This window comes from Salvelinus sp. IW2-2015, linkage group LG11 (assembly GCF_002910315.2).
Source record: "Salvelinus sp. IW2-2015 linkage group LG11, ASM291031v2, whole genome shotgun sequence".
NCBI lineage: Eukaryota > Metazoa > Chordata > Actinopteri > Salmoniformes > Salmonidae > Salvelinus > Salvelinus sp. IW2-2015.
The window spans coordinates 11,408,314-11,432,406 of NC_036851.1; the positions used below are offsets into that span (position 1 = coordinate 11,408,314).

A 24,093-nucleotide genomic window follows, 5' to 3' on the forward strand; every position below is an offset into this window, starting at 1 on the left:
CCTCACTCTGGCTTTGCTCTCCCATCTTCTCCCTCCCTGCCCTGGCTGATCTCTCCTATTTGCATTCTGAGTGCTGAGCTATAATCGCTCCCATCCCCATGGCCACAGCTACAGCACTGCTCCCTCCACTGGTCTCCTCTCAGCATTAATCCCTCTCTCTCACGTAACCATGGGGGGGGGCATCATTAGAGTAAGTCCATTACCGGCACACAAATCTCACTCCAGCCCATTTGCTGCATTTGTTCATGCTGTAAGCTCCGGCGATCATGCAACCCTTTGTTTTTCAGCCGCTAGAGTCGAAGCAACAATATGTGCAGCACTTTGAAACTAACACACTATGTTCACTTCATAGAGACCTAACCGTGGAGGCTGTAAATGCTCCATTAACCTCTCTGGCCCAAGCCCCTGTGATGGGAGCACTAATGTGACCATGTCCTGTATGAAGGATAATGGTGGTCTTCACTTCAATAGGCAGCTGTGCAGACCACACATGCTATAGTAGCTGTCTAGGGGTGAGAGGAGGAGGTTGTGCTTGTCTACGCAGGTCAGCATATCAGACATTAGAGCAGATGACATTTGACCTTGTGGTGGGAGGCCACACTGAGGTGAAGAGGAGGGTGACCTGCAGAGTAGGTTGAGAGGTCAGCGTAGGGAAGTGGAACCAAGGGACACTGGTCACGTGTGACCCCGTCCCAGATGACAACCAAGGTCAGTCTATCAACACAATGATGAAAGATTTATGTTCCCACCTTTCAGCATTTCATTGAACTGCAACAGCATCACACAGCCAGGGAGACATGTTTATGAGCACACAGCCCCCGCAGGCAGGCAGCGGCACACATCAAATCAGAGGCAGGGAAAAATGTAATGTTTATGGCAGCGGTTGACGAATGGATTCTAATTTGACATTCAACATTTACGAGGTGTACAGTACCTCTTTCTGGCAGAAAGACGGGCAGCGGGCGGACCCGCTGCAGTGTAATAAAACGCTGCTGTTGAAAACGACATTCTGCCAGACGTGGAGAACAGACACACCTTCAGCTGTACTTTGAATTTCCATTCAATGCGTTCTGTCAATGACAGAGAGAGCTAGCTCAGCTCAAAAAAAGCAATTCTATAACAATCCAACTTCAATATGGCAAAATAGAGTGAAAATGCAGTTTTCTCAAATAGGTTTCCACTATTCACATAAGAGGATAAACAAGCTGAAGGTAGGTTATTACAAAACCATATTAGAATAATACTCCACTTCTCTTCTTTACTTCAAGTAAAGTTTTGTAACAACCTCTAGACTCATAAGGCCGGTGACTCCTTCCATTAATGTAGTTCCAGGGTACACAACTCCGGTCCTTGAGGGCCACAGGGTCTGCTGGTTTTCATTCTACGCTTTTGATAAACGACCGTTTACATCTGGGAAAACAGATATGTACACTCTCTGGGAAATCACTAACATGAATTGATCCATTAAGTTCCCGGTAGAAATGAAAACATGGTCGGCCCTCAAAGGACTTGGTGAGGTGCTCTCCTGCACACGTTCCTAGCTTCACATGTAATCATATTCACACAGCAAGTGCAAAGCAGACAAGGAATTAGCATGGAAATGAATACACGCCCCTTTATTCTACAGAGAGTACAACAGTAGAGGAAATGTCAACGCTTGTTTTCAGATCAATGATTGAATACCTTGCCTAAGCATTCAAATCACCTGGAGAGCTGACCATGTGTGAACTCAAGCATTTGATAAGCATAACTGAGAGAAATGTTATCACTGCCCTTTCTCAGCAAGAGCTACACGGCTTATATCATTATAGATATAGGGAAATGTCTAGTCCCTTCACTATTTGCTCAAGCATACATCTTTAAAGTCAATAGCGTTTTGTCTTTCTCTGAACAAGGCCTCTGTAATAATTGATGTTCCTTGTATTATAACAAGGGTATTTTTATATCCAAATATAGACATTAAAGCTACCCATTTGCACACTTTTCAGTAATTTTAAGTTCCTTAAGGATCAACTGGATGGTCAATGAAATCACCAAAGCATTGTTGGGTTAGTGTCAGTCTAGTACTCCTCCACATGGCACATATACACATGTACTTCAAAGTACTACTTAAGTAGTTTTCTGTACTTAAATTACTATTTATATTTTTGACAACTTTTACTTCACTACATTCCTAAACAGAATTATGTACTTTTTACTCCATACATTTTCCCTGACACCCAGACACACTTATCAAGAGAACATCCCTGGCTCTGATCTGGCAGACTCACTAAACACATGCTTCGTTTGTAAATTATGTCAGAGTGTTGGAGTGTACCCCTGGCTATCCGTAAATTTAAAAAACAAGAAAATGGTGCTGTCTGGTTTGCTTAATATAAGGAATTTGAAATGATTTATACTTTTACTTTTGATACTTAAGTATATTTAAAACCAAATACTTTGATTCAAGTAGGATTTTACTGGGTGACTTTCACTTTTACTTGAGTCCTTTTCTATTAAGGTATCTTTACTTTTACTCAAGTATGACAATTGGGTACTTTTTCCAGCACTGCACATGTGAAACAGAATAGGGGCGCTCATTACAGGGTTTGTAGAGCCACTCAAAGACACAATGGCATCAACAATGAACTGTAATGAGACCAGTCAACAGCAGAATCATAAAACTGTAAGAAAACAGTTAACTCTTATTAATGTAACAGCTCTAGAGGGGCATTTCACACTTAATTTCTGTGTTTTGTGATGTTTGTTAAAATATCAATCTGCATAGTGTTTCCTATGGGAGCCAGATTTGTTTCGCTACGGTGTAATAGCAAAACGAACCAATTTAAAAGGTAATGATGTGGTTTTTCACCCAATCCTTCTTATCCAGCCCTGCAATATAGATAAATAAGAATATTCTGCTGGTGCAGAGAGAAATAAAGATGATCGTTTCAATCCTTCAGCAGCTTTGGGGATCCCTCCCTGCCCTGGTGCTGTGGTACAGTCTCAGAAGCCTGTCTACTGCCAAGGCAATTTAAAATAAGTTCTAAGGACCTCCTTGCAAACAATAATGAGTCGTTAGGACGTCCCAGAGACGTCGTAAAATGTTGCCTAAACTCATCAGGACGTTGTGTCAAGGTCCACTGGAGGTTTTGACTAGTTCCCGGTTTGTGCCGAGGTTGTTTTTAGGACGTTCTTGGGACGTTGCGTCATGGTCTCCTGGAGGTTTTGTCTTTTTTTGTGTGCCTGTTTTGCATGTTATTTTGGCATTCATTCATGTCACATATCAGTTTGCAAACAACGTAAAAAGAATTTGGTCCCTCTCCCCCTAAGAACTTAGCCTACTGACTTGGTGTGGCACATGTAGCCTATAGCCTGTTTTAGAGAAAAGTCATCCTCGAATATTGTAAGAACGGCCCATGTTCTGAATTATGTCGCTGTCCATTTCAAAATTTCAGCACTACTCGCTCATTAATGTCTGAATCCAAATGATTGCTTGTCTCTTATTGGCTCATCGTTCCCTTATGCCATAGTTTGTCCATCTCAATTGTTATTTTGCTTCATAGGTCTATCTCATGAATTTCTTATTCATAATTTTAGGAAATGTTGGAATGATTTCATTGTTTTGCTTACTTTGTGTATTATAATTAGCTCATGTGCTTTTCTTCACGAGGAGGGGATTCTATATCATGTTGTTGTGTCTGTAACCATGTCTGCCAGTGACAGTCTCTTCCCATTCAAAAAATGATAATTCAACATAAAGTTCAGTAATAGACCCATGTAATTCCAGTTGATATTGCGAGAGTTGTTTTGTTCGCGAAATGCGCTGTCTGTGCACCGGTATATTGTCAATAAAAGTGGATCCATGTGACTGTGTTTTCCTTCCTTTTTAGACCACATTGGCCTAATAAAATAACGTCGTATAGTGGCTTTGCTGGTTTGCCCCACCAAGATGTCCATACTAAAATCGCCACTGGTCATGGTCCCCTGTAGGTTTTGTCTTGTTCCCGGGGACATCACCTGATGGTCTCAAATAAATATTCTAGCTAGGGCACGCAGACCATAGTTTCATTACACTTCCCCCTTGTTAGTGTTGCCAAGCCCATCGAGGCTCTGATTGGTGACACACTGATCCATTCACAGCTCTTTGTCTTTTGGCAATGCTAACAGTGCTTTTAACACACATATTTGACACAATTTGACATACATTACATTGTGTATGTTTAGTCATACAGTAATGACTATTTAACGTCCTCACATGGAACTTACTCACAACTTGTTGGGTCGCAGGATTCCGATCTTCCAGCTACCCCACCATGTCTGTATCAACGACTGATTTCACCTGTAGGCCTATTCCTACACTTTGCCCATCAAGGTAAATTTCAGCTATGTTAAAAATACACTCAAGAAAAACAATTATATTTATCATAGTGATTCCTTGAGTAACATTAAAGCCCCACCAACGTTAGAAAACGAAAAAAAAAAAAAAAAAAACTCTAAATGCTGAAATAAGTCAATGAAATCAATGAGAGAAGTCAGATTAACCGATAATTAAAATAGCAGTGCAGTTGGCACTCTTTTGTGCAGAGATGTGTTATAAGTAATTGTGTATGGGAATTCTGGAATTCTACAGCCTTTGTGGCACAGCAGAAAGATCAGCATACCCCAAATGCAGAGGTTGTGAGTTCAAATCCCAGGTGGGGTCATATTGATATTGTCAAATGTATACATACTGTCATTGATGAAAGATTTGTACACTATTTTAGCTGAACAGCGTACAACTTACCTTAAAACCAGATACCATTTCATTACTTTACTTATAATGGTTTGGGACACCTGGAACAATCAGGGGAGCTTCAGGGGACATTGACACAACGTCCCAAGAACGTTCATGGGAACAAGAAAAAGGTCCCCCAGAAAACATTCCCTTGGGACCATCACACAGCGTTCTTAGAACGTTCTCAGAACGTCAGATGGATAACGTCACACCAAAACCCTTAAAGGACCTAATGGGAACGTCACTGAATGTCCATCAGGACGTCTCCTGTTTGCTGGGTTCACACTTCAAACCTCAGGCCCAGGGCTGCATCAATGGATTAGAGGTCTCCAAGGTTCTGAGACCACCAAGAGAATGACACTCGGCTGCGTCTCAATTGCACTGATGCCAGGAAAACACCCAACACAATCATGTTGGGAGAACAAAGCCTGTATTGAATCTAAACTAAAGGCTATACAGTAACATGATCTGTTACTTTCAGAAAGAGGAGAGATTGAGGCTCATTTTGAGGCTTTGGAAAGCTTGCAACTGTAATGCTAATTGTGAAGCTGCTCAAACACAGGCATTTGGACAGATCCATTATAGTTCAGAGGTTTGCTTTGCATAAAATATCCCAATCCCGCTCGGTATCTAACAGCGTCCACACAGGCCTGTAATTTTATTGTTTGTTACATTGTTCTGCTTCAGTATCCATGGAAGAGTGCAATTCATCCCCTGACTGTCTACGCATCTAAATTCTCCAGAGAAATTGGACACTTTTCTCAAAACCATGCTCCAAACAATATATCTAATTGAGAGCTAAAGTGTCCCCTTAGAGATAGAAAGAATCAAATGGACTTTGTAGACCTGTCAAAGAATAACTGCATTTATTCTGCAAAAGTAAATCCTTGCTGCAATAGGGATAGCTGCCAAAACCCTACTATGCATTGACCACAGTGCCGGCTCCAAAATCTTTCCTTTCTGAGGATAGAATGACAAATACTTCACCTTGGTAAGCCTCATTCCATGGTCCCCCAGTTCCTCAGAAAGCAACTTATCCTGTCACTCTCAACATTGATGTGTGACGAAGATGATGCTTAGCAGATGGAGATGTGTGTGGGAAGCTTAGATTTGCTCTATTTTGTGGGCGGAGAAGGATATAAAACACAGCACTGACAGCCACTGGATTCAGGAGGCTGTTCTAAAAAAGGAACTAAACAAGGTTCTGGAATTCTGTGCGTCATTGTTTGTGTTCCCCAGAATCAAGAATCTGAGAATCCACAGACCTCAGTTTATCCAAAACAAACACCCAGACTGGCATACAGGCAGGGCTTGGGTTCCCCTGCTTCGCTCTGCTCCATGCCGACCAGCTTGCAGAGATCCCTTGTGTCCTTATCAGATGTACGATTCCTATGGCGCAACAGTCTTGTTTTGGCTTGTGTCGAACAAAACCTTCTGTTCCAATCCCGAGCTCAACACAACACTTCAATCTGTTGCAGAGTGACAAATGGGAAACACTCACACACTCTATACAGACCACAATATACTAAACACACACCACTGACACTCGCACATTAACAAATCATATTAATAAATCATAGTATACATGTACTATCGACATGTCCTTTACTAATGAGGAATGCTTTTTTAAATACACACTGTAAGTGTTTGTTGTAATGTTATGGAACAACACTAGCAGCATTAGCCTAGCGTTGACAGCCCAGCACACACAGCAGAGGCTTTAGTGGAGCGGACTTCAAGGTGCAAAGACGTGCTTGTATACAGCCGAAATCTGGTCCTTACAGGAGTTTACATAGAAAACTCTTGAATGAGCTATACATGTACTTCTGGTTATATTGGAATGATATACAGTCTACTTATAAACTCAATCAACTATTTATGAATTATTGGCATTTGTTCATGTATTTCTTAACATCAGCGAATACATGTGTATAAACCATGTATTACGTTAAGAACCTTCAAATTGCAATAGTATTTGCATTTAAACGATGAACAACCTTATATTTCAGTCAAATAGGAGCTTACCCGTGCATGTAGAGAGCAGTTGGGTCTTACTGCACCACAATGGGTTTGGAACCTAGTCTGGACAACCAATCCTCTCAATGGAGAAAGGGAAATGTGATCTTGACAAACCATTTCTGTATGGATCTCGCTTTGTGCACGGGGACATTGTCATGCTGAAACAGGAAAGGGCCTGGCCTTCCCCAAACTGTTGCCACAAAGCTGGAAGCACAGAATCGTCTAGAATGTCATTGTATGCTGTAGCCTTAAGATTTCCCTTCACTAGAACTAAGGGGCCTCACCCGAACCATTAAAAACAGCCCAAGATCATTATTCCTTCTCCACCAAACTTTACAGTTGGCACTATGCATTGGGGCATATAGCGATCTCCTGGCATCCGCCAAACCCAGATTCGTTCGTCCGTCTGCCAGATGTTGAAGCGTGCGTGATTCATCACTCCAGAGAACAAGTTTCCACTGCTCCAGAGTTCAATGGCGGCGAGTTTTACACCACTCCAGCCAACGCTTGGCATTGCGCATGGTGATCTTAGGCTTGTGTGCGGCTGTTCAGCCACAGAAACCCATTTTATGAAGCTCCCGACGAGCAGTTATTGTGTTGACTTTGCCTCCAGAAGCAGTTTGGAACTCGGTAGTAAGTGTTGCAACCGAGGACAGATGATTTTTTACTCACAACACGCTTCAGCACTGGGTGTTCCCATTCTGTGAGCTTGTGTGGCCTACCACTTTGGTGCTGAGGCGTCGTTGCTCCTAGACGTTGCCACTTCACAATAACAGCACTTACAGTTGCCAGGGGCAGCTCTAACAGGGCAGAAATTTTACAAACTGACTTGTTGGAAAGGTGGCATCCTATGACAGTATCACTTTGAAAGTCACTGAGCTCTACAGTAAGGCCATTCTACTGCCAATGTTTGTCTATGGATATGGTATGGCTGTGTGCTCGATTTTATACACCTGTCAGCAACGGATGTGGCTGAAATAGCCTCATCCACTAATTTGAAGGGGTGTCCACATACTTTTGTATAAATAGTGCATCTCAAAGACATCTCTTATTTGAAATTTCACTGTAAGTCAGATAATCTTATTTTCTTATGTGTATTGTTTTCACTGAGCCATACAGCTGTGTCTATTCAATTCCAATCCATTGACCATGTTCTGGATTCTATCAACATTTTTGTTACCAAGAGAGTTAAAAACAAGAATTTCATTTGCATATTTTAAATAGTTTTATTTTACTTCTTGATGTACGAGAGACTCAAATGGCAACGCAATCTATCCTCTTCAAGTCTTCCCTATATTCCTTAAACATATAGCAGTATAAATTGAATGTGATTAAATGTGTATAAAACTGAAATGTATCAAAGCATTTCAAGTTCAGCAAATAAATACTAAAGTAGCTCCCTTAGTTTCCCTTGTGGGGGTCCAACTAATTATACTGATAGTTATTCAGCCCTTTCAGTGCTCACCCACGATAAGCCTACAAAGACACCCGCCCACTCCTACTCTCAACAATGAGGGCTGATGGAAAAAAAAAAAGGTTTATCCCTCCTTCAAGAAACTCAAAAGTATTTCAACAGGCGCAGTAATCAAAATTCAAATGAGGGCGAGAAGAAAAAAAACGAGAAGGAAAAAAATTCCACTTACATTTCTAATGAAACTTTTACAGCATATCTCAGTGCTGGTTGCTATGGTGATGGTAGAACCAGAACCTACATCCTCCCTGTGCACTCTTGGGTCTTGATGCCAGCAGGAGCAGGCAGCACTGGCACTGCAACATTTCTTAATCCTCCTACTAATCACAATATAACTAAAGCCATAGCATTAACACACGCCTTGAGGATCACACCAATCCAGTCTCTCTTGAACAGCAGTAGCAGTTCAGTGTTCACATCCAAAGCAAAAGGTTAAAACCCCTGTCACATCTTGTAGAAGTCATCAGCTGTGCTCAGCCCTCAGTGACGTTAAATATTCACGTGATACAGCCCACTCAGTCAGCAGAGTTCTGCTTGAATAGGAAATACATTAAAAAGCTATGCTTTAATCATGCTAGGGTGCGTTCAGGTGAGGACCCGACATTACAATATTCTAGCACTTCTCTCTGGGTATACAACCCCTTTGGCAAAAACTGGTTGAATCAGCGTTGTTTCCACGTCATTTAAACCATAACAATCTATGTGACGATGTTGAATCAACGTGGACAACTGATTGGATTGGCAAGTCTTTAACTTAAGTGCATTTTGTCTTTTTTTCAAATCAAATTGTACTTGTCACATACAACGAATACAACAGGTGTAGACTTCACCGTGAAATGCTTACTTACGAGCCCTTTCCAAACAACGCAGAGTTAAAAAGTACGTTTAACCTAAATCCAAGGACATGGTGAAACGTTTTACTGAATTCACGTTGGTTGACAACTCGACCAAATGTAAATCAACACTAGACGTTGAACTGACGTCAGCGCCCAGTGGGAAGGCACATACAGAACTCCTCAACCTGATGTGCAAGCAAAAGAGTACACAAGTTCACAGAAGTGGATAACTAAGACCAAATCAAAGCATGCACCTTGATTTGTCATGAGTTGTCTACATTTGTTTTAAGTATGATCAAAATCTACATGGTAAGCAGATTGAATTGTTAAACAAATCCTGGGTGATTTCAGAGTGCATACCAGTATAGCTGTCACTATGATCCAGCAACATTTCCTTCTGTAAAATGTCAACCAATGGCCCCCCAGACCCGAAATTCCAGAAATAAGAGTTTGACCTATGAGGCTTGACCTCTCTATCTGTCAGATTTATCCTAAAAAGGTCAACAGACAGTTGGCTCTGGTTAGCTATGTGGGTTCATCACTATGTGTTGTTGTTACTGACCTGTTGTTCCAGCAGGTAGCAGGTGAACCTGGGGGAAGGTGAGCTGAGCCCTTAAATAGTCTGTGCACTGCATCATTTATTTCAGCATACACTCCCGTGTGCAGAGATTCCACCTGACTTTCACAAATCAACACTGCCACCATCTGGTAGTTCTGTGGCATGGTAGGCTACTGTATGAGCATGGGCGTGGTGTAAATCCTCAAGTCTGGTCTATTTTCAAGGGCTTGTTGATCAAATAGTAGATCAAAGCCTACTATAACATCATTTCAATTTAAACAGACCCGACATCAACTATCACATGCATTACAAATCAAGACGTCAGATCCACCTCAATATCTGCCACACGATCCCTCAGGCAATCGTCCAGCAGAACCTACGCCTCCAGACGCGGCGTTATCACAGAGAGTCAGCATTGGGGTCTCCTAAGGTTGTGATTAGAGACAGCAGTAGGACCGAGCTGTACAGAACAGGATGCTGAGTGAAAAAGCGGCAGGAACAGAGCAGCTCGAGGCAGCCTGGAGGAGAGTGCCCTCCACAGGCCCATCGCGTCTTTGATCAGTGTGCCTGCCACCTAGTGAGACAACCCAGTGAGCAGCACTAGGAGCTGCTCGGATTCGCCGCTTTCAGTCTTGAGCGTTAGATGGAGCAGCACATAAAAGTCTCCTTTGGCCCTTTAATATGATATGCCAAAGGCCTGGCTGCATGCTCCGCACTACCTGGGCTGGAAGAGCTTTTACTATTATTACACTCACATTAACGTGCGTCCACTCAGGCCCAGAAAGCCCACAGACTAATTGAAATGAATGACAAATGAGTGCGGTGAGGAGAGGCTCTCATCGAGAAGACATGTAATGGTGCATGTAATGAGAGGGAAGTGAGAGGAGCGTCTGTCTGGTTGTACAAGAGGTCAGGTGTTAGGGAAGGCTAACTTAACGATCTGGATCGATCCTCAGCCGAAGGTCAGCTAACATTAGCATCCCCATCCTTATGCTGCCCGCCCACAACACAACACAGAGCCTATCAGCCCAGAAGCACAACGGAAACTCGGTTACAACAGTCTGTTTTATTCTACTATATATGAAAGACAAAAGATGAAGAAGAAATGTCTGAAGGATGGGAGTGGCACATGCTGAAGGAAAGAGAAGAAAATAGACATCTGTGTGTTTCTTCCAGCTGAGAAGAAGAAAGCGTATGAGGATAAGGCTCTTCTCTTTGAGAAGTCCGGGTAAATAGAGCTTGTTAGAGGGGACCCATAGGAACTACACAGCTTCACAGACACCACCGTTGTCATCAGGCACATCAAATTCAGTGGCTGAATTAGGGTCCTTTGGAGAGTCCGGACTATGGGGAGAATATGTGACAAGCCTGCTGCCAATTAGTCCTGTTTGTGTCTCAGACCCTGTGTCTTGTTTGTGTTTGTCATTCAGGGGAAGAAAGTAGGGTAGAGGCAGATCTGTTCCTAACTGTGCAGCAGGAAGGGACACTGTCTGATAGCTAGCAACTCTTCACAACCTAAAATAAGGCTACTGAGAAAACATTTTAGATCTCAGAATTACTCAAATAGTGCACATTGGGACCCATTATACCCACTTTGAAGCTCAAAATCCAATTTCGTAACCATGAAAGTTGATTATATGTAATTCAAAGGTAGAAAAGTGTGAGCAAAAACTAGGTTATACTGTTTTTATTATATAAGGCTACCAGGTTTATATATGAGGCCATACTGTGGTAAACAGCCCCAGAAATTCAAAGGCAACTCAAACCAAAGCATACTGAGCTTGACAGTCCCGAAGAAAAGTTAAAGAGCACTCACATCCTTCATACATCAAACATTCCAAGCTCTCCACACGCATGCACAGACAGCTCCGTATTCACATGTCTGCTAACAGTGAGATGAGGAGAGGGGTGGAGAGAGGAATGCAGCTTAATGATGCTGACAGTATCTCTCCTACTGAGTGCCTACTGAAGAGCCTATTACTGATTGGATCAGACAGGTTATGCCCGTCTGAAAGGCACAGATAGGGTCTTGATCCTGTGGTCTTGATCTCCAGACCACTGCAGACCATGTAAATGCAGTTTTGGTCTGGGTCTGGTGCCCAATGTATCAGTCTAGGTAAAATAATAATATATATATTTTTAAATAATGTATGTCATGACAATTAAGCGTGGCTTTCAGATAGTTATTTTTGGCAGCCCGTGAGAGTAATTGTCATTCCAGTTCATCTGTTCTGTTGTACATATTATCACATGACCTATTAAGGTTGAACACTGACACATTTGTTGCTTTAATGAGGCGTACATAAGTGTATTTAGTTCCGCAAGAGCCTATCCATATCCCAATGTTGGGATAGTTACCACTTTATTAGAATATCTAAATAACAATTTTATCAATTTTGTATTAAAACATGTTGTGCAAAAATATTAAAGGAACATTTACATTTGCAGTGTACCGACTTAACATGATGAACAGGAATTACATTTAATCTCACGGGTGGCCAAAAATACATAACCGAAAGTCAAGCACCTGATAGGCCACCCCTCCTGGAAATAACCTATGGATTAAATTAAAAAAAGACCCAGCTGCTGGGTCAACCCAACATGAAAGTGAATAAAAACCCAACTGATGGGTAAATTAACCCATGTTCGGGTAATCCAAACAACCCAACATGTTGTGTTATTCAAGCAACCCAACTGGCTGGGTTAGAATAATATATTTACCCAGGACTGGATTACTAAATAACCAAAACTGGGTTGTTTTTAACCTACCTATGAGTTGCAAAGAAAAAGAAAAGATTAAGATGGGCAAAAGAACACAGACACTGGACAGAGGAACTCTGCCTAGAAGGCCAGCATTCCGGAGTCGCCTCTTCACTGTTGTTGTTGAGACTGGTGTTATGCGGGTACTATTAAATGAAGCTGCCAGTTGAGGACTTGTGAGGCGTCTGTTTCTCAAAGTAGACACTAATGTACTTGTCCTCTTGCTCAGTTGTGCACCGGGGCCTCCCACTCCTCTTTCTATTCTGGTTAGAGCCAGTTTGTGTTGTTCTGTGAAGGGAGAAGTACATAGTGTTGTACAAGATCTTCAGTTTCTTGGCAATTTCTCGCATGGAATAGCCTTAATTTCTCAGAATAAGAATAGACTGACGAGTTTCAGAAGAAAGTTCTTTGTTTCTGGACATTTTGAGCCTGTAATCGAACCCACAAATGCTGATTCTCCAGATACTCAACTAGTCTAAAGAAGGCCAGTTTACGGCTCCTTTAATCAGAACAACAGTTTTCAGCTGTGCTAACATAATTGCAAAAGGGTTTTCTAATGATCAATTAGCCTTTTAAAATTATAAACTTGGATTAGCTAACACAATGTGCCATTGGAACACAGGAGTCTAGGTTGCTGATAATGGGCCTCTGTACGCCTATGTAGATATTCCATAAATAAATCTGCCGTTTCCAGCTACAATAGTATTTTACAACATTAACAATGTCTACACTGTATTTTGGATCAATTTGATGTTATTTTCATGGACAAATAATGTGCTTTTCATTCAAAAACAAGGACATTTCTAAGTGACCCCAAACTTTTGAACGGTTGTGTAACATTTTCTGAAATTGACCATATTAAATTATCATTGTAATTGCGGACAAATTGACGTCAGACATGCACCCACCCCAATGCTCTGTTGCGGATGACTGGGATGAAAGCAGGAGCAGATTTCAGGAGCAGGACAAGACACACTCATTTTGACTGATGACTGACATAAGGGCATGTATGTGATAGGCCTATCTGGCTTATATGATTATGATGGTCATAATGCTTCTTGACAGTGTCATAAAGTGTATTTTCTGCAAGTTATTTAAAATACGGTGAGAAAAAAAACATGACTGTAAATAATTCATTACAACAACAAAGGACTTAAGAAACGTTCAAACGAAATCCGATCTCCAGCTGTCCCATAGTAATGAACGAGTTGGGATGAGTCAGACAGGCAGGCAGCGTTTCTCAGCCAGTCGAAATCATGAATCAGCTGGCATCACTTTTATGGATATATACAAAGAAATGTCAATAGAAAACAGGTCAAACTAAACGAAGTCTAGCTACTGTGGTTTGCTGTCTTTCCAGCATCAGTTTGAAGTGATTGTGTTAGCTGTGTCGTTGGCTAGCTCCTCTGAACAAGTGTCCTGACGAGTGAACACATTTTCTATGCCATATTAGCTCATTGTTATGGATGTATCCAAATAAATGTCACAATAAAACTTAAACAAATGCAAATGCAGTTACTTTGCTGTTATTCTGGCTGCAAGTAATTGGCTAGCTAGCAAGCAAGGGATACGAACAATGCCAGGCAGTATGGCAATGGAACATTTAGAACGAACGACTGGGTCGCATCCATAGATACAGAACAAAAAGACTGGAGGACTGGGTTGCGTCTCTAGCAACCGAACCGATAGAACGACCGACCACCCGGCTTGGATAGCAACCCTAGATTTGTGTCGGGACTATATCTTGTGGAAGGATGAAATAGTATGAATAAATTAATTAAATTAATTTCATTATTTGAATATGTTGGTAACCCATTTAACAGTGATAATGCCCTCGAAGCCGGTGTTTAGAGGATATATTGGCACGGTTTATATCCTCCAAACACCGGCTTCTCGGGCATTATCACTTAAATATGTCACAACAGGTGTAAATATATGGGTCATGACAGTGTTTTGACCGGGTTATGACAAGTTATGTCAGCTGTTATGACATTATGACATGGTCATAACGTGTTATGACGCTGAGTGTCAAGTGTTATGACACTGAGTGTCAAGTGTTACCCTGCTGATACAATGTCGCTGATGCAGAAAACTACATTCTGACTTGCAGTCAGCAAACTGATATATCTCGGAGAAAGTTGACTGTCAAAAACAGAAAGCATTTGACACACGAGACTGCTTTTTCAGGTTCTGAGAGGCAGCGTATGTAAATTATACTCTCACTTCGTGAGCACTCGCCCCAAAATAAGATCAGTGAGTAAATGCACCAGCAGACTCAAACCATTTCAAACCTGCCTCACGACTGCTATATCTGGCCCTTCTCTGCATCGGTCTCAGGTCTGTGAATGCCGTGGCGCTGCATGGAGAGTCTTGAAGGTGTGAGAAGAAGCAGCAGCCTAGTGTAGCTAAGCCTCATCATCCTCTCGATGGGTTTCTGTGTTTCCTGCGTCATTGAAACCGAGGCTGCCTGCGTCTGCTGACTCCACACATCTGTCTTCCCTGTCCAGTACCCAGCGCCGCTGGCCTCCTTTCCCCTTGGTCTGGATTATACTGCTGAGTCCTCCACTGCAGACACACGTTGAGCTGCTAGCCAAGCCTCCAGTGTTCCTCTAACAAAGACAGAGCTACAAACAGGGAGGTGGGGGAGGAAGTGAAACAAGCTAACGACAATGATAAAAAAACAATTTATTCTACGACTGTAATAAAAAAACGAATATATTCACACTGAGCCACAACACAAAACCATAACCCCACAATATCCAGAGCACATTACCAATAGTACAAACACCCATACTGTAGGACAATACCTGTATACAGTGCCTTCAGAAAGTATTTACACCCCTTCACTTTTTCCACATTTTGTTGTGTGGGATTCAAATGGATTTATTTGTCATTTTTTGTCAACGATCTACACAAAATAATGTCCAAGTGGAAATATTTAACATTTGGAGAAAGAAAAAATATGAAAAATAAAACACTAATATATCTTAATTAGATAAGTATTCAACCCCCTGAGTCAATACATGTTAGAATCACCTTTGGCAGCGATTACAGCTGTGAGTCTTCCTTGGAAAGGTGAATTTGTCTCCCAGTGTCTGTTGGAAAACAGAATGAACCAGGTTTTCCTCTAGGATTTTGCCTGTGCTTAGCTCTATTTTATTTATTTTTTAATCCTTGAAAACTCTCTAGTCCATACCGATGACAAGCATACTCATAACATGATGCAGCACCCACCATGCTTGAAAATATGAAAAGTGGTACTCGATGATGTGTTGTGTTGGATGTGCCCCAAACATTAATGCTTTCTATTCAGGACATAAAGTTTATTTCTTTGACACATTTTTAGCAATTTTACTTTAGTGCCTTGTTGGAAACAACATGCATGTTTTAGAATAGTTGTTATTCTGTACAGGCTTCCTTCTTTTCACTCTGTCATTTAGGTTAGTATTGTGGAGTAACTACAATGTTGATCCATCCTCAGTTTTCTCCTGTCACAGCCATTAAACGTCTGCTTTTTAAATATTTTAAACATGTCTGCTTTTTATTTATTCATACTATTTCATCTAACAATAGTTGCCCTTTTTTGCGAGGCTTTGAAAAACCTCCCTGGTCTTTGTGGTTGAATCTGTTTGAAATTAACTGCTCGACTGAGGGACTGTACAGACAATTGTATGTGTGGTGTATATTGAGATGAGGTAGTCATAAAATAATTATGTTAAACACTATTATTGCACACAGAGTGAGTCTATGCAACTTATTTTGTGGCTTGTTAAGCACATTTTTACTCCTGAACTTATTTAGGCTTGCCATAACAAAGGGGTTGAATACTTAATTACTCAGGACATTTCAGCTTTTCATTTTTAAATAATTTGTAAAAATTCCAAAAAACATAATTCCACTTTGAGATGAGATATTGTGTTTAGACCAGTGACAAACACATCTAATTGTAATACATGTTGAATGCAGGCTGTAACACAAAATGTGGAAAAAGTCCAGGGGTGTAAATATTTTGTAGAGCTCATAACACAGGGTACATGCTCTTAAATCCAGTAATAGAAAACAGGGTCCATTGCATGTAGCCTCCATAGCACAGAACCTATAGCACATCATCATCATTCTATACCGCAGAGCCCATAGAACATCCAAGACATTGATAATCCATATTAATTAGCGCATCAGGAGTTAGTCTGGGCTCACGTTGTGGTGAAATATATAGCCTTTACAGCACTTCAATGGCAAGCTCTTTAATAACAGGCAGGGCACGCTCCACACAGATGGGAGTGCACAGAGCAGAGTGTGCATGTTTGTAACAATGAGACAAGGTAACGATAGTTCAAATTGGACCACCTCTATGCATATAGGATCGCGGTCTAAGGCATCGCAGTGCTTGAGGCGTCACTACAGACCTGTGTTCGATCCCAGGCTGTGTCACAACCGTCCGTGACCGGGAGTCTCACAGGGCGGCGCACAATTGGCCAAGAGTCGTCCTGGTTAGGGGAGGGTTTGGCCGGGGGGGCTTTACATGGCTCATCGCGGTCTAGCGACTCCTTGCGGTGGGCCGGGCACCTGCAGGCTGACTTTGAACAGTGTTTCCTCCGACACATTGGTGCAGCTGGCTTCCGGGTTAATCGGGCGGGTGATAAGAAGTGCGGTTTCGGAGGACGCATGACTCGAACTTCGCCTCTCCCGAGCCCATTGGGGAGTTGCAGCAATGAGACTAGACCGTAATTGGATATCACAAAATTGGGGAGAAAAAGGTAAAATACAAAATAAATAAAGTTATTGTAACCCTGTGTTTTCTAAAGGTTAACTCTTAAAACAATAACCCTTGGCACCAAGACTTTTCATTATCTTGTATGAAGGTTCAGTGGTGTTTTTCATTAACGCTGCATCTGTGAGCAGAGCTATAATGAAAAAGTCGCTCCAGCTGTTTCTATTTTCAGTAAAACAACAAGAGGCCTTTATCATTAGGTGGACTCGACCGGGGTGTATTGTTTGCTATTGGTCATGTTTAAGAGAATGCATGTACCACTTATAGTATGCTGCTTGCCACAAGAATTCTGCAACAGAATGGGAAGCTAAGCGTCTGTCAGGAGCTTTTTAATGCCGTATAGAATTGAACAGATCTTAAAACAGCTTGAGCACCGGAGCGTGAAAGCAACTGTCTCTAAACAAGCCACTCTTCTTGAGTACAAGCTCTGTGATAACACAGACACCATATTACATTTTATCACAAAAGAAAAGCAAATTACCGGCTACTATCTGCAAAAAATGCAGGAAGGTGTGAAATGGAGGCTGTGTATGTGTGTGTGTCTCTGTGTGTGTGTGTGTGTGTGTGTGTGTGTGTGTGTGTGTGTGTGTGTAAGAGAGATCTAAAGCAGCCCAAAGGTAAATCAATATGAAAGAGAGAAACAATACCGCAATACAACGTGTGAAAACATGATGAGCATCGCAGGCATTTCTACACATCAAAAGCCTGGGCAGCGTGGTTTGAACATCACAGTCAGATTCGGTCATTGCCTCGGTGCTCTATAAAGGGCTACTGACATCAGCAGGTGTCGGTCTACTCCCTCTCAACGACGACATGATTGGTCAGGGCCAGGGGTTAGAGAAATGTTGTCTCCAGACCCACAGATCCCACTTAGGGATGAGCCTCACGCCAATCACGCCCAACATGTGGATTTCCTGTCCAGGGGAGACATGCGGTTCCCCCAGAGTTAATGTTTTATTGAACCAGCTTCGATAGACAGGAGGACGGTGCACTAATGAAGAGACCTCACTCAGCAGTACACTCTTAGCACGGAGACCACAGCGCGGACAATAGCCACAACACAACTACGCAGACACACAATATGTCTGCAGAATAGCAATTAGACACTTTTGGGGCTACTACACACTTTGCTGTAGTCACTACTTACGCAGACACACATATGCATACATACATAAATACACAGTATTCTCTACCCTGAGACAGTACACACACACACACACACACACACACACACACACACACACACACACACACACACACACACCACACACACACACACACACACACACACACAGTTCTTAAACAGCGACCATTAGAGACATGAGGCCTGCCCGTCTGTGCAGTCAAATGCACTAATGTAGTGCTGAAATCCAATACGGGGGATTAGACCAGAGATAGAGGTATAAATTAAGCCTGTATTTACTCTGATGGAGGGATTAGCAGAACCACTGGGAATACCCAGCGACCACTGTCAATAAGGACCTCTAATCTAAATACAGATATGAAAGCCACTGTGACTGAGCCGTTCACCGTAAGCCTAATAAAAAAGTGTGACTGGCTTTTTATTAGGAACTAAGGACACTGCCAACAATATCAAATGTGTCTGGCCGTGATTCTAGATGACACTAATGTGTTAGCAGTCAATCTGGGCACACAGAGAGTTGGAACATTGGCCGTGCACCAGCCCCCTACCTCCCTCTCCCACCCACACACACACACACAAGGGATGAAGACAGTATGAAGAGTTATAGGCTCCTTAGACTTGAATCTGCTGATAACCTTGTTCTCCCTCTGTCCTCTCATCACTGGAATCTAGTGGAGCAGAAAGGTGACTGGAACTCCTTCATAGGACATTACAGTAGAGTAAAGGAGCTTTTAGCCAGAGCAGACCCAGATATGGGATTGATTTGAGTGACACGCATTTAACGCATTAAAGGCAATCTCACAACTTTATTGGCCCTTGTGAAATGTGATGGCCCAACCAGCGTTTTTGGTGGCACAAAGTGGGACTAAACATTACACAAAACATAAGATGTGTATACAGAATATTTTTGGGTCACCTCTGGTCCCACATAAAACAAAGCTGTCAGAATTAGAGATCTGCGTTACCTTGTAAACACAACAACACTTCAACGTTACAGCCACCCGTACAATGTTGTTGAGGAGCAGAGAACCGCATTGAAAGACAAACCTGGAGAACGGCATGGAAATATAAACCTGTAATTGATACAATTCATTCAATGTTGATAAGCGATGATAAACACACTGCCAAAAACATACAGGTTACCGTTTTGTGACAACAACAACACTGGATCTGTCATCTAAGAATTCTAACCTGTTGAAAAACATTGAATTAATAACCACAATTTTACAGATTAGCTGATTTGTATAATTGCATTAGCTAGATAGATTTGGTTAGGCAGAGTGGGCTTGATAGTGCAAATCAAGTTACAGTACAGTCAGTGTGACTCAATCAACCCTCCATTTACATAAAGTGCAAAAGCACATTTGTGTGTGTGTGTGTGAGAGAGAGAACTTTATCCTATTTAGATAGGATAAGGCCTAGCTCTGCTCTCCTAGATACAGAAGAGTCTCATCAGCAGTACTTCAAAACCCAGCACACATTTAGTAAAGAGGCTTTGAGCCGCCTGCGATCCACCAGTCAGCGGCAGAATATTAATCAGGGCCCTGTCACCCCTCCGACAGTAATACGCTACTGAATACCAAACACACTTAATGAGTCCACAGACGCATTCAAACAAAGAGCATTATTTATATGCAAAGAGAGGAGAGGAACAGAGAGAGAGAGACACACTCTCGTCAACGACAACGAACAATACACCACCAGGCTGGATAAGCTCGTTTATCTTATCAAATCACTCCACGGCCCACAGTGAGCAGAGTTGACTAAATAAATCACCAGATAGTAGATATACTACACTGTATCACACAGCTCATTACACCCCCGCCAAGGAACATGTGTTAGTGAATTATGTTCTCATTATCACAAACAACTCTCTTTCTGTCCCTTATGCCTTAATACTGTGAATCCCAATCAAATGGCTTTTACTGCGCGTCTCCGTTGAATTAACTCATTTCTGAATCAGGACCGGGGCCGTCTCTCTCTCTTCCGGGTTGTGCAAAAAAAATACTTCTGAACTACGACGTTAACTTTCTCTAACTTCAGTGAGAAAGTACTGTTCAGGTCTCTCTCTCTCTCGGACTGCTCTGGCAGTGTTTCATCTGGCAAAGGCCGTTCTCATTACACAACATGCATGTATGTCAGTTTGTATTTATGGCAGAGGGGAGGTATCAAAGGATGCGAGTAAGTTCTCTCTGCAAGACCCCAAGAGAGAGAGAAAGAGAGATATTCAATCTGGAGGCAAGTCAAGGGAAATCATCTGTATTTAGGAGCCAGCTGACTCGGAACATTGTTGAATAAGACATCAGCCAAACATGGTTGACATAGAGATGATCTAAAAGTTGCAGAGACCTGTCAACGCATGTGTTAATTTACCTGAAAACGTAATAGATTCAGCTCAAAATAATTCAGCCTTCAGTTTGGGCAATATAAATGTCCTGAATAGTTTCTCAGCCACCTCACTCTAATGCCATGAGGTTAATACTGTGTAAAAAATAAATAAATAGAATTCTGTCATGAAAGATTAAAAGACAAATACAAGCAGGCAGCTGGAAGAAGCTGGAATGGGTTCAGCCACCACCATTTCCCACTGATATTTTAACTAGAGCCTGACCGATAAATTGGTTGACAGATATTATCGGCAGATATTAGCTTTTCGCAGAAATATTTGCATCGGTCAACATTTCACAAATAAAGCGCTGATATTATATACATAGAACAAATAAATACGTCTGCTCATTTGAGGTAATTATTTAAATGTTCAATGATTGCCTGAAGAGGGCGCTCTTACGAGCTGCTGATTGAACACCATTCAGCCCTAAGTCACAACGTGAGAGTAGGCATTGTGGTTAATGTAAGTAGCTTGCCACAGCCAACATATTTGAATAAGTAAATAATCAGAAGCACACTTCATCAAGCAAGCACCCCTGACCTCATCACATTCTCACTTAGTTAACATTAGCTAGCTAGCTAGCCAGAAAGGCAGTTAGCTTAGCTATCTAGCCAGCAAGGTACACTACATGGCCAAAAATAGTGGATTTTACTATTTCAGCCATACCCGTTGCTGACAGGTTTATACAATCGAGCACACAGCCACGCAATCTCCATAGACAAACATTGGCAGTAGAATGGCCTCACTGAAGAGCTCAGTGACTTTCAATGTGGCACCTTCATAGGATGCCACCTTTCCAACAAGTCAGTTTGTCAAATTTCTGCCCTGCTAGAGCTGCCCCGGTCAACTGTAAGTACTGTCATTGTGAAGTGGAAACATCTAGGACCAACAATGGCTCAGCTGCGAAGTGGAAGTCCACACAAGTTCACAGAACGGGACCGCCAAGTGCTGAAGCACGTACCGCGTAAAAATTGTCTGTCCTCGGTTGCAACACTGACTACCGAGTTCCAAATTGCCTCTGGAAGCAACGTCAGCACAATAACTGTTCATCGGGAGCTTCTTGAAATGGGCTATGGCCATGGCCGAGCAGCCGCACACAAGCCTAAGATCACCATGCGCAATGCCAAGCGTCAGCTGGAGTGGTGTAAAGCTCGCCGCCATTGTACTCTGGAGCAGTAGAAACGCGTTCTCTGGAGTGATGAATCACACTTCACCATATGGAAGTCCGACAGACAAATCTGAGTTTGGCGGATGCCAGGAAAACGCTATCTGCACGAATGCATAGTGTCAACTGTAAAGTTTGGTGGATGAGGAATAATGGTCTGGGGTTGTATTTCATGGTTCGGGCTAGGTCCCTTAGTTCCAGTGAAGGGAAATGTTAATGCTACAGCTTACAATGACATCCTATATGATTCTGTGCTTCCAACTTTGTGGCAACAGTTTGGGGAAGGCCTTTTCCTGTTTCAGCATGACAATTCCCCCGTGCACAAAGCGAGGTACATACGGAAATGTTTTGTCATGATCGGTGTGGAAGAACTTGACTGGCCTGCACAGAGCCCTGACCACAACCCCATCGAACACCTTTGAGATGAATTGGAACACCGACTGCGAGCCAGGCCTAATCGCCCAACATCAGTGCCGGATCTCACTAATGCTTTTGTGGCTGAATGGAAGCAAGTCCCCACAGCAATGTTCCAACATCTAGTGCAAAGCCTTCCCAGAATAGTGGAGGCTGTTATAGCAGTAAAGGGGAGGACCAACTCCATATTAATGCCCATGATTTTGGAAAGAGATATCTGACGAGCAGGTGTCCACACACTTTTGGCAATTTGTACTACTTATGTGCTAACACTAGACTGGTGCCAAAGTGAACACTTGCCATTGATACAAAAATTACACTGTTACTGTCTGGGCATATTATGTTAGCTAGTGGGCTTATTCAGTTATGCTGAAATATGCCATCTGCAAAAAGCAAGACAGGTGGTGCAGATCTATCATTCAGGCCATGCGCTTGCATTCATGATGAGATAAGTAGCTAACGTTAGCTAGCTAGCTAAATTAGAATGTGTGACTAAAACCAGTGTGTCAAGCATTTGCCTGAATTTTGTTTTGAATAACATACAGTGCCTTTGGAAAGTATTCAGACCACTTAATTTTTTCCACATTTTGTTACGTTACAGCCTTATCCCCCAAATAATTACATCGTTTTTTCCCTCATCAATCAACACACAATACCCCATAATGACAAAGTAAAAACAGGTTTTTAGAAATGTTTGCAAAAAATAAAAAACAAATATCACATTTAGTATTCAGACCCTTTACTCAGTACTTTGTTGAAGTACCTTTGGCAGTGATTGCAGAATTTAATCTTCTTGGGTATGACACTACAAGCTTGGCACACCTGTATTTGGGGAGTTTCTCCCATTCTTCTCTGCAGATCCTCTCAAGCTCTGTCAGGTTGGATGGGGAGCATCGTTGCACAGCTATTTTCAGGTCTCTCCAGAGATGTTCGATCGGGTTCAAGTCCGGGCTCTGGGTGGGCCACTCAAGGACAATCAGAGACTTGTCCCAAAGCCACTCCTGCATTGTCTTGGCTGTGTGCAAAGGGTCATTGTCCTGTTGGAAGGTGAACATTCACCCCAGTCTGAGGTCCTGAGCGCTCTGGAGCAGGTTTTCATCAAGGATCTCTTTATACATTGTTCCATGTATCTTTCCCTCGATCCTGACTAGTCTCCTAGTCCCTGCCGCTGAAAGAATATTGCCACATCATCATCCTGCCACCACCATGCTTCACCGTAGGGCCAGGTGATGAGCGGTACCAGGTTTCCTCCAGACATGATGCTGCCACCACCATGCTTCACCGTAGGGCCAGGTGATGAGCGGTGCCAGGTTTCCTCCAGACATGATGCTGCCACCACCATGCTTCACCGTAGGGCCAGGTGATGAGCGGTGCCAGGTTTCCTCCAGACATGATGCTTGGCATTCAGGCCAAAGAGTTCAATCTTGGTTTCATCAGACCAGAGAATCTTGATTCTCATGGTCTGAGAGTCCTTTAGGTGCCTTTTGGCAAACTCCAAGCAGGCTGTGATGTGGCTTTTACTGAGAAGTGGCTTCCATCTGGCCACTCTGACATAAAGGCCTGATTGGTGGAGTGCTGCAGAGATGGTTGTCCTTCTGGAATGTTCTCCCATCTCCACAGAGGAACTCTAGAGGTCACACTCTGTCAGAGTGACCATCGAGTTCTTGGTCACCTCCCTGACCAAGGCCCTTCTCCCCTGATTGGTCAGTTTGGCCAGCTCTAGGAAGAGTCTTGGTGGTTCTAAACTTCTTCCATTTAAGAATGATGGAGGCCACTGTGTTCTTGGGGACCTTCAATGCTGCAGAAATG

The 24,093-nt window shown here is 42.5% G+C and overlaps 1 protein-coding gene across 1 annotated transcript in view; it reads right to left on the reverse strand.

The window, feature by feature from the left end:
• The window catches only part of LOC111969805 (kazrin-like), a 156,591-nt gene that overhangs the window by 129,580 nt on the left and 2,918 nt on the right, over nt 1-24,093 (reverse strand). The window lies entirely within an intron of this gene.